General features: G+C 35.0%; 1 protein-coding gene across 6 annotated transcripts in view; it reads left to right on the forward strand.

Annotated features, from left to right (window-relative positions):
- The window catches only part of ADGRL2 (adhesion G protein-coupled receptor L2), a 321,354-nt gene that overhangs the window by 167,504 nt on the left and 141,587 nt on the right, over positions 1 to 12,263 (forward strand). Inside the window, exon 1 of one of the 6 annotated variants that reach the window (XM_041421362.1) lies at positions 8,595 to 8,609. The exons of the other annotated variants lie outside the window; for them this stretch is intronic. The gene's annotated coding sequence lies outside the window, so the exon portion shown is untranslated. Of the gene's footprint in view, positions 1 to 8,594; positions 8,610 to 12,263 lie in introns of those variants that run through there. 6 annotated transcript variants of the gene reach the window in all.

Below are 12,263 nucleotides of genomic sequence, written 5' to 3' on the forward strand. Positions count from 1 at the left end.
GGTTTCTGATTCCTCCTCTCTGGGAGGGGGATTTAGAAAGTGCTTTCTCCCGCGCTCTTGCTCTGGTATGGCCTACACGTTACTGCGTGGAGGGATGAATGGGGAAGACCTTCTAATTACTTCAGAAAACAAATGAAATCTTGTAATAAAAGACCTCTTGGTTCCAGGCCTTTGAAACAAATATGCTTCCATCCTTAATGGGTGGGTAGGCTGGAATAATAGATATTTTTATGGAGAGTTTTAAAAGAAGTTTTGATCACCACCGGCCATATGCTTCCATTTCCTTCTAGAAAAAGTGAAAATGAGTAATTCTTGTAATCTCATTTAATCAGTGATACTGTGTTTACAAAGATAACCTAATTTGTAGTTAGTGTTGCCCTATAATAAATAATTCTCAACCAGCTATGGCAGGAGTGCTGTTTTGGTGGCTGTGTAGAACATTTATCGCATTGCAAGCTGTTTTACGAGACTACATATTCATAGTTTTTTATTCTTTTGTTACTATTTTCTTGAGTTTGAAAGGGGATGTGGCCTAGCCTACACTTTTATTACCTTTGCAAATCAATATTCATAATCCAGTAACCCAAAAGCCAAGCAAAATCCAGTTATCCATCAATAAGTTGGGACCTTTTCCAGGGACCAGATGTTTCTTGGGAACTGTATTCTGGTTTATATCTCTGGCAAAAAAGAACTTCCTAAATTTTCCTTACCTATTGCTTCTTTCCAAACCTTTTACTTGAATGATATAGATATTTTATGTTTTTAAAAAGTTGGTTTAAGTCATTGATATGTAGCATTTGGTCTGTTGTTTGGGTGGGTTTGTTTGTTTGTTTTAATTATTTTTTTTTCTTCTGATTCACCATTTGGGGGATGTTTCTTTTACTGCCATGAAAGTGATGTGCCTTTAGAGTAGGATATTCAATTTCAGGCTTCAATTTCCTTCCATGTAATGAAGGAACTGAGTATATATGGTATGTCTTGGTGAAAAACACTGCAGCTGATCAAGTATTCTGTTATTCTTAGATGGACACGGCTATTTGGGCATTTTGTAAATAGATATATTTAGTGGTCCTAAAATTAGATAATTACTTTCAGGTAATTTCCAGCAGTTTATTTACCTAATGTCTTCAGCTGTCTGAAGTAGTACCTTTTGGTGGTGTAAAAGGAACATATTGATGTAATTGCCATTATCACACTTAAGTTGCTGTTAACTAGTCTGCTTTGAATGCAGAGGGCTATAAAGAAAGCGCATTATCCTTTCAGCTGTTAGGGATAATCTAAAAATTGTCTTGAAAATGTTGCACTTTGGTTTATGTGACGGGCAACCCCAAATTCGACAAATCTCTAAAGGTAATAAAGTAGTAAAAAGAAGATTTTCAACATTCAGATGACAAAATTGGACCACTTAGAGAAAAATTAATGTGCTGCAGCAGCACTTCAGCTGCCATTTTCAATCACTGTGGGTTACTACGTGTTGGCAACAGTAAAAAAGCGTAGACATTCAGATAGCTCAGGGAGCTGGTAGTTGGGGGAATCAGGATGTTGGATCATGTGGGGTAGAACAAACCAATTACTTCAGGTTTTGACTTGAGAATTTCCAGTAAACATTTTTTTTTTCTGGCTTTTGGCTGCCCTGCTCATTAATAGACCAACATCAAAGCAGGCAACCAAACTTCCAAATGTTATAAAAACTAATGTAAAGATACAGATCTCACATGTAGTCTTGCAAGTCTTAATTTAAAACAAGCAGTTGGAGTTTTTATTGCTGCAATTTTCACAATCAGCAGAGACATTAACACCAGGCTTCTGGGTGTTTCCCTTCTTAAAATGAGCAAGAGGAAAGCTTTAAAAAAACCAAAGTGTGCTTAGTTAGTTCTTATTTGATCACTTCAGAAGCTTTCTCAATGTTTTATTTATCTCTTACTATTTTGAATGTGTAAAGTCAGGAAAAGGGGTTACTCAAGAATCCCAGTCCATAGTAAGGAAGCACCTTATTAAAGTTTAAATAAGCAAGGTAGTATGGTCTTAGGAGTTTGTAGTCTTTATGGTTAATCGTATGTAATAATATGGTTGGTTTTATTCTGGAAATGTGATATGTAGACATGACATTTTGATGAATATATATTTTTTAAATGAGAATAGTTGTGATGAAGAAAATTTCCTACAGTTTTGAATTACAGCTTTTTTTTAAAAGTTCATAATTTCACTTCAAGGTTTCGGAGAGAGAAATCTCTAGTTAGGCAAAATATTTATCAAAGTTTTATTTGAAATACATTTCTAGATAGTGTGTCATTAATTCATATAAATCATAATAACCATGCAGTAGAAAGCATTGTTTGACATCTAGAGAGCACAGAAATGCAATCATAACTTTTTACTGAAATTTGGACTTAAAGTTTATGTATTTCCAAGCTGTTGCTCATCCTCTGTCCACCTAAAATGTTGACATACCTGTAAGAAAATACTGTTGCCTTGTACTATGGCTCCTGCTGGAGATTGTGCCATGCCTAATATTAATGACAAATAACCTACCAGTAACACTTTATATCAAAAAATGCTCTGTGATTCCTCTGCATTTCCACTAAGGAATATCTGTGGATGACTGATTATACTGGAAGTAACAAATAGCGATTTTTACCTAGTCAGCTGCAAGTGAAGAAGTTAAACTGCGTGTGGTGTGTAATGGAAGTCATATCCATGCACAGGTAGACAAGCAGTCACTTATGAACCAAGACAGTTCAGAGCACAGGCTAGTGAAATTTGTAGTCAGTCCTGTTACTTGGAGTTGTCATCAGACTCTTTCAAAGCATTTTTTAGGATTGATGTTTATGATGTACAAAAATGATTTGAAATTGCGAGAAATTCACCTCCTTAAGTATTTATGTGCAGCTTTTCAACTTAAAAGCTCTCTATTATTTCTAAAAACACCCTCTGTTTGAAACAGGTAAAAAATTTTAACCATCATGGTTGTAATTGGATGTCAAGAAACCTGGAAAAACAACAACCTATTTTAAGGCCATTCTCTATACTGTTAACAATCATGTTTAATATTTAAATAGTTTTCAAAGATAGCTTCATTTTGTTTCCAACAGTTTTTAAAATAAAAGTAGCAGGTGGTTCTGGAATATTGGTAACTTATCTATACCTGGTGTAGAAAATACTTCTAGTCTTTATTTAGCAAATACGATTCCTTTTAACATTGTTCATTTAAAAGGTGAAGGATGACAGGCTTAAAGCCCTCTTCAATAGGTAATTTTCTAGGAGTTCATGTTTCTTTCAGCCTGTAATATATGAGATGTGTTTCTGCAGCATGGACTGGGAAAATTGTGTCGCTTAATATCAGCAATTTAGTTATAGAAATACACTTGCTTAGTTAGTGCTACGATCTGACAGCATTCTCTAGATGCAAACTGATAGTTAACTAGAAATAGATTCCAAAAGGAGGAAGGAAAAAAAGTCTTCAAATTCAGAATCGTAGCACCTCCAAGTTATGGGTTGTTACATTAAATGGAGCATTTTATGGGGTTTAGAAGAATATGTAATATGCATATGTCATGAATTCATTCTTTCTGATTTTCATGAGGTACTCTAATGATTCAGCCAGCTCTAGCTTGCCATTTACCCAAGTTATTTAGAAATGCAGGACAGTAAAAAGCATTGCAGCCTGACTGAAGCAAGCACAATGCTCAGCACCTGCAGGTAGAGTGCAGTCTCTAGCAAAATGCTGTTGATTGTTACTCTGGCACAAATCAAGCTTAAATACAGTTTGCTTAATTACAACAAAAATGCTTTTTTATGAGTAAGACATTCCATGTTTGGGGAATGTTTTGTGTGTTGTCTGCTAAGTAAAATCCCATCACACTTGTATACGTTTGTTCAATTATCAGAGCAGCTAAGAGAAGGAAAAAAAATCAATTTACCCTGAAAAGCACCAGAAATAAGATTACCTTGGCTAGTAGGAACTTGCCAGCACTGTCTGAATTGCTTAATATTATCAAATGTTGCCATTTTTCATGTTCAGTAAGAAGGATATTGACTATTCTACATGTCCAGTTCTGCTATTTGTCTATTTCTTTATAAGGTATAGGCATGTCTTATTTTTATTCCTGCAACAGCAGTTACAGATAAATCGGAGGATCTAACAATAACTTTATAAAATAGATGGAATAATACCATTCACTGGAGAAATAGTATTTACTTGAGATAAGTGATAACAACTAGTTTTTTCACTTGTTGTTCTCGTAACAGACAAATGTAAATACCTTAGCAGACATTTCAGAGTGAAAGGCGAGAGATAAAATGTAATTACTTTTCAGGGTGGCTCTGACGATGCCCATGTTCTTGTCTGTAACAAAAAAAAAATATCTTTGCTCATCACCTCAGAATATGAAAGCCATTTTTACTTCTCAATATAAAAATATTTTCTGATTTCTAATGTTGACCTCAGTATTTATCTTTAGCTCTTCTGTGTAAGCTGGAATCCTTATAGCCATGAATTCTAGTTGCTGTTATCCAACGGAGCATTTAATAGAGCACCTAATGGACTCTGCTCCTGTATTTTTCTTGAATGCATAGCATCTTGCTTCATTCAGTCACCAAAACTAACTTTGCTACAAGGACAGGCAACACGACAAGTTAGAATCAATGGACCATTTGTAGGTCACAAAGTCAGTTTACTGGAATTTCAGAGGAAACTGGTTGAAAAGAGAGGACAAATGTCACTTTGAATAGAGATGTTTAAATCAGACTTCTGCCTTAGGGTAAAATTTAGGTCTGTTGTAGCCTAGATGTAATGTCTCCCTCTACAGAGCACAGCATTAATCATGGCTTGACAAGTGATCATGGGCTGAGAGAAAAAAGGGCCTGTCTTGGTTATGTGGTTATTTTTTTTTTCTAATCTTAATCTCTTAGGAGCACATTATAAACACTAACATTTACACAAAAAGATTTAGTATCAATGTCTGTGTTTCAGTAGTGAGAGTAGCTAGCTTCAGATAAAATCTAGTTAATAAGAAGCTACTTGTGTTTCTTACGTAGATCCAGTATTAGGAATATTTTCCTTTTAACGTAATGCAGGGCTTTTTTTGTCTAAAGAGATTTATTTTATGCCATTTCCTCATACAAATATGGTAGAGTCTCAGTCTGCCTGTTTTGTTCCTTGGTTTACTAAATAACTCTAAATCTTTTTTCTTTACAATTGTTTTACAATGTGTTTATCACCCAAGAAAGACACTTCCTTTTGCAAAACCGGCAATATAAGGAAAAGGGGGAGCAGTTTTTCTAAAATGTAACACAGATGAGTGTTTTTTTACTATGTTTATATGTTAATGATGTGTTACTTTATTGCAACGGGCTACAAAATTGGAATGAAATGACATGAATGAAGAGTACTATTTAAGATCCCGAGTTCTGGTACTATACAAATTGTGTTTAATACTTAAATAAGGGATGTCTTGATTCATAGATAGGTGTGGGAGTGTTTATACATTTTATGGTAAAGAAGGGAATTTTTCCATTTCTTGGGCTTTTTTGCTGCTTCCTGTGGTGGGGACAGTGTGAGAGCAGCCAAGCACTGGTTGTGCACCAGTGCTAGACAGGTATAGCTCCTTTATGGAGGGTTACATTTGTGTCGGCAGCTGTTGGAAAAATAGATAATATCAGTGAAGCAGCAGCAAAACAATTTATCGCTGGAGAATGATGCTTTAAAAATTAGAGTACTTCTGTTTATCCAGTTGCCTGTGGATGTGATAAAATCCCCAATCTCTCGTTTAGGTTGGGCTGCTGCTTTCCTTTGTGCCCTCTGTTGGTATTTTCCCATCAGTCGACACCTCACACCGATTACTGAATCCAGATGACAGAATAATAACGCCGATTACTGCTAAAAGTTGTTTCTGGCAGCTGGGGAGGGGATGACCGACCTTGTTCCTGACTATCAGACCTGCTCTGCTGTTGATGGGCTCGGGTGTGCATAGAGACAGAGCCTTACTGTGAAATCAGTGCTGCAGTGGTGGAGAGCGATCACATGCCAGAAGGAGACTTTAATTCACTTTTCTGTGTATTCTCTGTAATTTTTTACAGCATTGCAGTCTACACCAGGGTGAGCAGGTTCAGAAACAATTCCCTCTCGGTAGGCAGCGTTGCTTTTAAATAAAGTGACATTTTAAGAAAATATATTTCTGAGAACAAGTTCTGCTGTTGACTCTGCCTTTCTCTGGCAAATTCCCGATGCCTGTGTTGATGGTAGGCAGAATTCTTTTCATCTGATCCAGGCATCCTTTCATTAGACTATTACACTATTTTTTGGACTTTTTCAGTGTAAGGTGACCAATTTGGAAAAACCTGCTTTCCCAGAATGAATAATGATTGAATCTTCATTTTGAACAGAATGAGTGTTCTACAGGAGACCAATTCATAACTATTTTGTTGGCAGTGTCTCCAGCAGTTTTTATTTGCTTTAGTCTAATAAGTATTTCTTAAACTTAGACTGTCAATTGGTGAGGGTGATTCTTGTGTAAATCAGTATAAAGTGCTTAAAGGAGAGGAAGTGCCTAAGCAGTGGTGTATTCCTGGTTGAGCTTCTGTGCCAGGAACATGGGTGTAGGCTGAGAGTTGTTGTGAAGAGAGAGGGGAGGTGCAGGCTGACATAATCTGAAATTTAGAAGAAATCCTTTTGCCCTTCAGGCAGTAATCTTACCCGTGCTTGAATAGAGCATCATCTCGCTAAAAAGTTGGGGTTTTTTCCCCCCCTGCTTTCTTTATTTCCTCATTTCAGCAGGTGTATAATAGTATCTCATAGGAACTGGTTGATGATCCAACTGTTAAAGATATTCCATCATCAAAGAAGATCTCTATTTGCAGTAGTCTCATCCTTTTGAACTAAACACCCAAAATTTGTCTTATGTTTATCCTATGTAATGGCTGTAGCCATACTGAAATATCAGTACTGATATGGCTGTATCCTTCTGAAATAGGGGTATCTTTCCCCTGGCTTTTTTTTTTTTTTTTTTTTTTTTTTTTTTTTTTTTTTTTTTTTTTTTTTTTTTTGTTTTGTTTTGTTTTATTTTGTTTTTAAAGCTGATATTGAAACCTTGAAGGGTTGTATTCTGGAGTTTCCCAGTGAAAATTGAAGTTGACACAGGGCATATGTGACTTTATGCCCAATGCGTATGCGTTCATTTTATGTATGTTCTTCATCAGTCTGAGGGCACTACTTGCAGAAAGTAAGATTTTGCTCTGTAAGAGAAACAAAACCACAGGCAGACATTTATTCTCACTGCGTGAGAAGAGAAATTAATGTTGCCTGATGGCTTCCCAGTTTTTTGGGTGTGTGCTAAAGGTTAGATAGGATGAAGGCTTAATTACAATGTACTTAATATTTATAGCTTCATTCACTGGAGCTTTATCCCATTTGCATTGAAGGGATTTTTATCTAGAGTGCTCATCCCATTACGGCAAACAAACTTGAGACATTTTAAGGTAAGGGTTTTCTTTTGGGAGAAAAGCAGTTTACTTCCAGTTGGATGAAAACTACATTGTTACTTCATGATTTGATTTAAATTGATAGGGATTTTTTTTTAATATATATAATTTAATTTTCAAGATAACTTACCATTCAGTTCAATTGCATTTTAAACTTTGGTGGAGTGCATGTGTAATTGTATCCAAAAGTGACATTAGGTTTTACCTCCTAGCAGTAAATAGAATGAAGGAATGCTGCTGCTTGGCTGGTTTTCAGTTAGACAAATGCATCAGATAGGATGAACTTGTTTTACTGTTTGGGGTGGTCTTTCATTTTTGTTTAGCTCTGGATAAACAGAGCCATTTTTAAATTTTCATTCTTTTTTTTTTCTTATCTTTTTTCTCTTTTATTTTTTTTCTGCACTGAAAGCATTTAGATGAAAATGATATGGAAAAAGAAATTTGTGTGACTTAATATAGGAAAGACTAAAGCTGAATGTTTAACTTTTCTGAGGAGACTGGAAGAGACACAGAACTGGGAAAAAAGTGGAGAATGTTTCCTGTGTTACCTCCTTATGCCGGATAACATCAGAGAAGGATTTCTGGGGGTTTCATTAAAATGATGACTGATTATTTGGTTTCCTACGCTGGTTGTTGCCCACATTTTTCACATATTTTTGCTCATTCTTATTATTACCTGCAGAGGGAGCTTGTATATGAGATAATCAGAGTAATCAAGGCATTCAGGGCTGAATTGTTTCCAGTAAGTACAATTTCATTTCACTGTGCCTTTCTGCAGAAAGGCTCTGCAAGACAGCTTTTAAAAAGGCTGTCCATCAGTAATAGCAAATCACAGTGGGCAAAGATTTTAAAACATCAATAAGCACAAGCCAACTTAAAAAAAAAATACTTCATATTTCAAAGAAGTGCCTATTAATCAGAAGTTTAAAAAAGAGATGAGGAAAACAATTCTTGCCGGTCGAGGTGCAAGAGGACAGTTTTGGTATTCTGTATAACAGGAAGCAGATTTTTGTTGAATAAACTGTCTTCTCAGATTCTGAAAATGTCATGTCAGCATCACAGAGACAGCAGAGTACTTTCAGTCTTCGAAACATCTCGTGCAGAGTATTGTGGTAGCCAAAAAGCAGGAGGTAAGTATTTCCTATTTACCCAAGCAGTGTTATGGATCATAATCAAGGTGACTGTGGATGAAAGGCTAATTCCTAATTTTGCTTTTTCTCTATTTAAAAATATAAAGAGGCAAATGAGTTTTATCCAATTGAGGAATTGATTCAGTCGGGTGCTAAAGCAGGCAAACAGTTGTAAGGATTTCTGTCTTAAGCTTTAATAAATGCTGAGAACAAAGAACAAGGAATGTCTTAACCTAAGTTTGTTCGTAAATTGGAACTTAAAAACTAGCTTAAAGAATCAGAAATTTGTACTTTAGGTAGTGATTTTTCCTTTATTTAGCACAATGAAAGAAATAATCTGGTGTACTGCAGGCTTCGTAATCTGTATTTTAGTTGTCTGGATAATGAAAGTGTGTGATCCTTCAAAAAGTTAAGATTTCAGAGAAGAAAGTAATTAATATATAATACAGTTTCACTTGCTGAGCAAGAAGCATAATAGATAGTACTTAAGTTTATTCTGTACTTATCTGGGGAAAAAAGGTGGCAATCATTTTATTTTAAAATATTTCAGTAAACTGAAAGATGGTTTGCTATGATATTGTTAGGAAATAAAGCAGCATGTATGCAAATTCCATAAAACAGAAACAGCTTTCTGTAATATGCTCTCCTGTAATAAATCTGTGGTGTAAATTGGTCAAAAAGTTGATTTTTTTTTAATTTTTTTTTTTTTTTTTTAGTTTAAATGAACAGAACTTTAAACTTAATATACATTCAGCCTTATGTGATCTTAGCAGTTTAGTTTGGATTCTCTTTTTAAACATAGGGGAAGATTTACCATATCTAAAAGAGTAGTAACTCTGTGTCAATTTATTATTTATACTGGCTAATCCTTTCTAATGTGAAAAGTCAGCTTGTTATTGTAACACCAAATGGCCCTCTTAGTAGGGAAACAGTTAAGTAGATCTCCTGTAATAGGTTGTTGTCTAATAAAGAGATTTATGGTATTGGCGAGGGCTATTGTATAGGTATTACCCTCTCACAGCATGATCATGTATTATCTTAACAACTCAGTGCCACATTTATGTTGAGCATTTTCATAACAGGGTAAGAATATTAGCCACAGCAATTACACCCCAATAGGATTATAATGGTAAGATTTACAGAAAATATATAAATTTTAACTTTAGTGGAGATTTTGATAGGTGCTAGGAGTTGAAAAGTTGTACTATCCTTTTTGCATGGGAAAATAGTGATGTGTAAGTCACGATGAAGAAAGAGAGGTTTGTTAATTTAATCTTGTTGAGGAATTGTGGAGAGGCAAGGACATAATCTTTCTTTACACAGTCTGTCCTTTTCTTTCCTGGTGAGGTAGGGATGTTTGAGAAGTTCCACTCAGTGGAGGTTGCCGTACAGTATGAAAATCGAGACGTGAATGTAACTTTAGTTCTGGTGTGAGGATAATGCAGCTGCAATTAAGATATATTTTTAACAGCCTTGTATTTTGAAGGTAGAACAATGGTAATTTACATGCTACATTGGAAGAGCCTACTTGAATAAAATCACGTAATTTTTTTGTTTTAGCTGTAGCGTAACACGTTTTCTCTTTCACTAGTGCCAGGTTTTTATGGTGATAAGTAGCTTAGATAATTTTTTTTAATTACTGCAAGCAACAAAAGTGACAATAATGTCATACTTGTACAATTTTCATGTAAGTGACATTCAAGCTGTTCCTTAATTCTTAAAATTTCCATCTGTTTTTTAAAAAAACAAAAAAGTGAGGCATTAATACTCACTTACTTGGCAGAAGCAATGTTCCAGTCACATTTAATAAAACTAAATTATGTTTTGTCAATAAAAAACACTTATGGGGACTAATTGAACAAAATGCATTAGGTTATATAGTCATTTATGAATAACTGCATTGAGTAGCACAGCAGTCTGCATGGCAGAGTGTGATGAAACAGCCACATATTTTAAGACGGTATCTTGAGCTATAATTTAATAAATGCTGAATTTAAAGAAACAAAATACCTTTCTTTCTCTGATTTCCTGTACCAAAATTACAATAAGGTAATTCCAAATTAAGAAAATTCTTACTGTATAAGAAACTTCCAGTCCATGTTGCATACATTGTAGACATTCAACGGTAGTATTGGTTAAATCTGTAAGACGCATTTCCTGGGTGCTTTGGATTAATTCTGTGTGTAAGAGTTTCTATAGAAAGATTCTGTACCCATCTGTTTTAAATTGTTATTGATTACCAGAGAAAAGATGTACACGTTTCTTTTGACATGATATATTCCACTTCTGAAAATGTGCTAGGAGAAGTTGTCCATAGATTTAAATGTCGGTTTCTTGTGTTTACTGGAAAATAACTGGGACCTCAAAGCTGCTTCAAAGCTAATACTCCAAACTTCATTATTTTTGTTGTCATGGTAGCAGCATATGGCTTCATCTGTGACCAGTAGCCCGTGCATGTTTTATCTAGTGCAAAATTCTGGAACTTTGTAGTTTTGTGTTCAGAAGAAGAATAACATTTTCTATTTTAGACTAACTCCTGTAGCTTCTTAGGTTGGCTTCACATTGCATTCATTTTGAACTGTGGAAAGTGATCGTATCTTTTGTCTGTAAGTAAAAAGAAGACACAAAAGGATGAATGTTACCCCCAGTGAAAGTGGAGCTCCAGCCGATTTAAGAGCGTGAACTGTGACTGCATTGTTGAGGGCAGTGCTTGGCTTGTTATACCCAAGCTAAGAAGAAGACAGTACTTAGAATGAAAGGGTGAATAATGCATAAAAATTAAGAGATAAAGCATCCACACTTGAATATTACCAGTATTTATAACTAATTTTGAAAGTGTTAAAATAGATTGCAGGGGATTTGTTTTACATGGATTTATCATTTTAAAAGTTGTCTAATGTTTCAGAATGCAATTTCTACATTTGAAAGAGGAAAATATATGCAGAAATATTCTTACCAAATTGTTAGCCTTATGTGCTCTCCTGAAACATATTCAGAATGTGTATATATAACTGTGAGATAGATTAACCATTTTTCTTTTTGTACAAATGCCATAATGAATGGCCTCTTAAAATCAGTGTTCTTCTGCTTGCAAGACAACAAATCAAAGCACAAATCCACACTGCAGTCATTTTACTTGTAGCGTACATTAGAAATGAAGCCACACTAAGTCATACTTAACTGCCCACAGACAACTAACCCTGAAGAAGGGGCAAGTCTTTTTCTTCTGTCTTTTTTATTATTATTTCTATCTCTTTGTCTGTTTGGAACAGCCATGCTGTTATGACTAATAAAGCTTTTGTATTTGGCAAATGGGATGCAAGTAATCAGCATTTCTTGGCTCATGACTGAAAAATCTGCCGAGCAGAGCACATAAAACCAATATAACCTTTCAAGTATACCTGTGAATAAAATTCTTCCTTATGCTTCTGTCACTTGTACAGTAATTCATCTCTCCTTCCTACATCTTCTCTTCTAATAGTATTATTTCTGATTACAGTGGGTTTTTTTGGTCAGTGGCATGATAAGCAAGTACTGCTTGAACAGATTTTAATTCAGAAAAACAAATATAAGAATATGGGGACCAAGAGTGAAGTCAGCATCTTTGTGCTATCTATCTAATTAACAGCCAATTGAAAAATTTAGTTTATTTTA

Source organism: Onychostruthus taczanowskii, unplaced genomic scaffold, assembly GCF_017590055.1.
Source record: "Onychostruthus taczanowskii isolate IOZ18803 unplaced genomic scaffold, ASM1759005v1 scaffold7, whole genome shotgun sequence".
In the NCBI taxonomy this organism is placed as follows: domain Eukaryota; kingdom Metazoa; phylum Chordata; class Aves; order Passeriformes; family Passeridae; genus Onychostruthus; species Onychostruthus taczanowskii.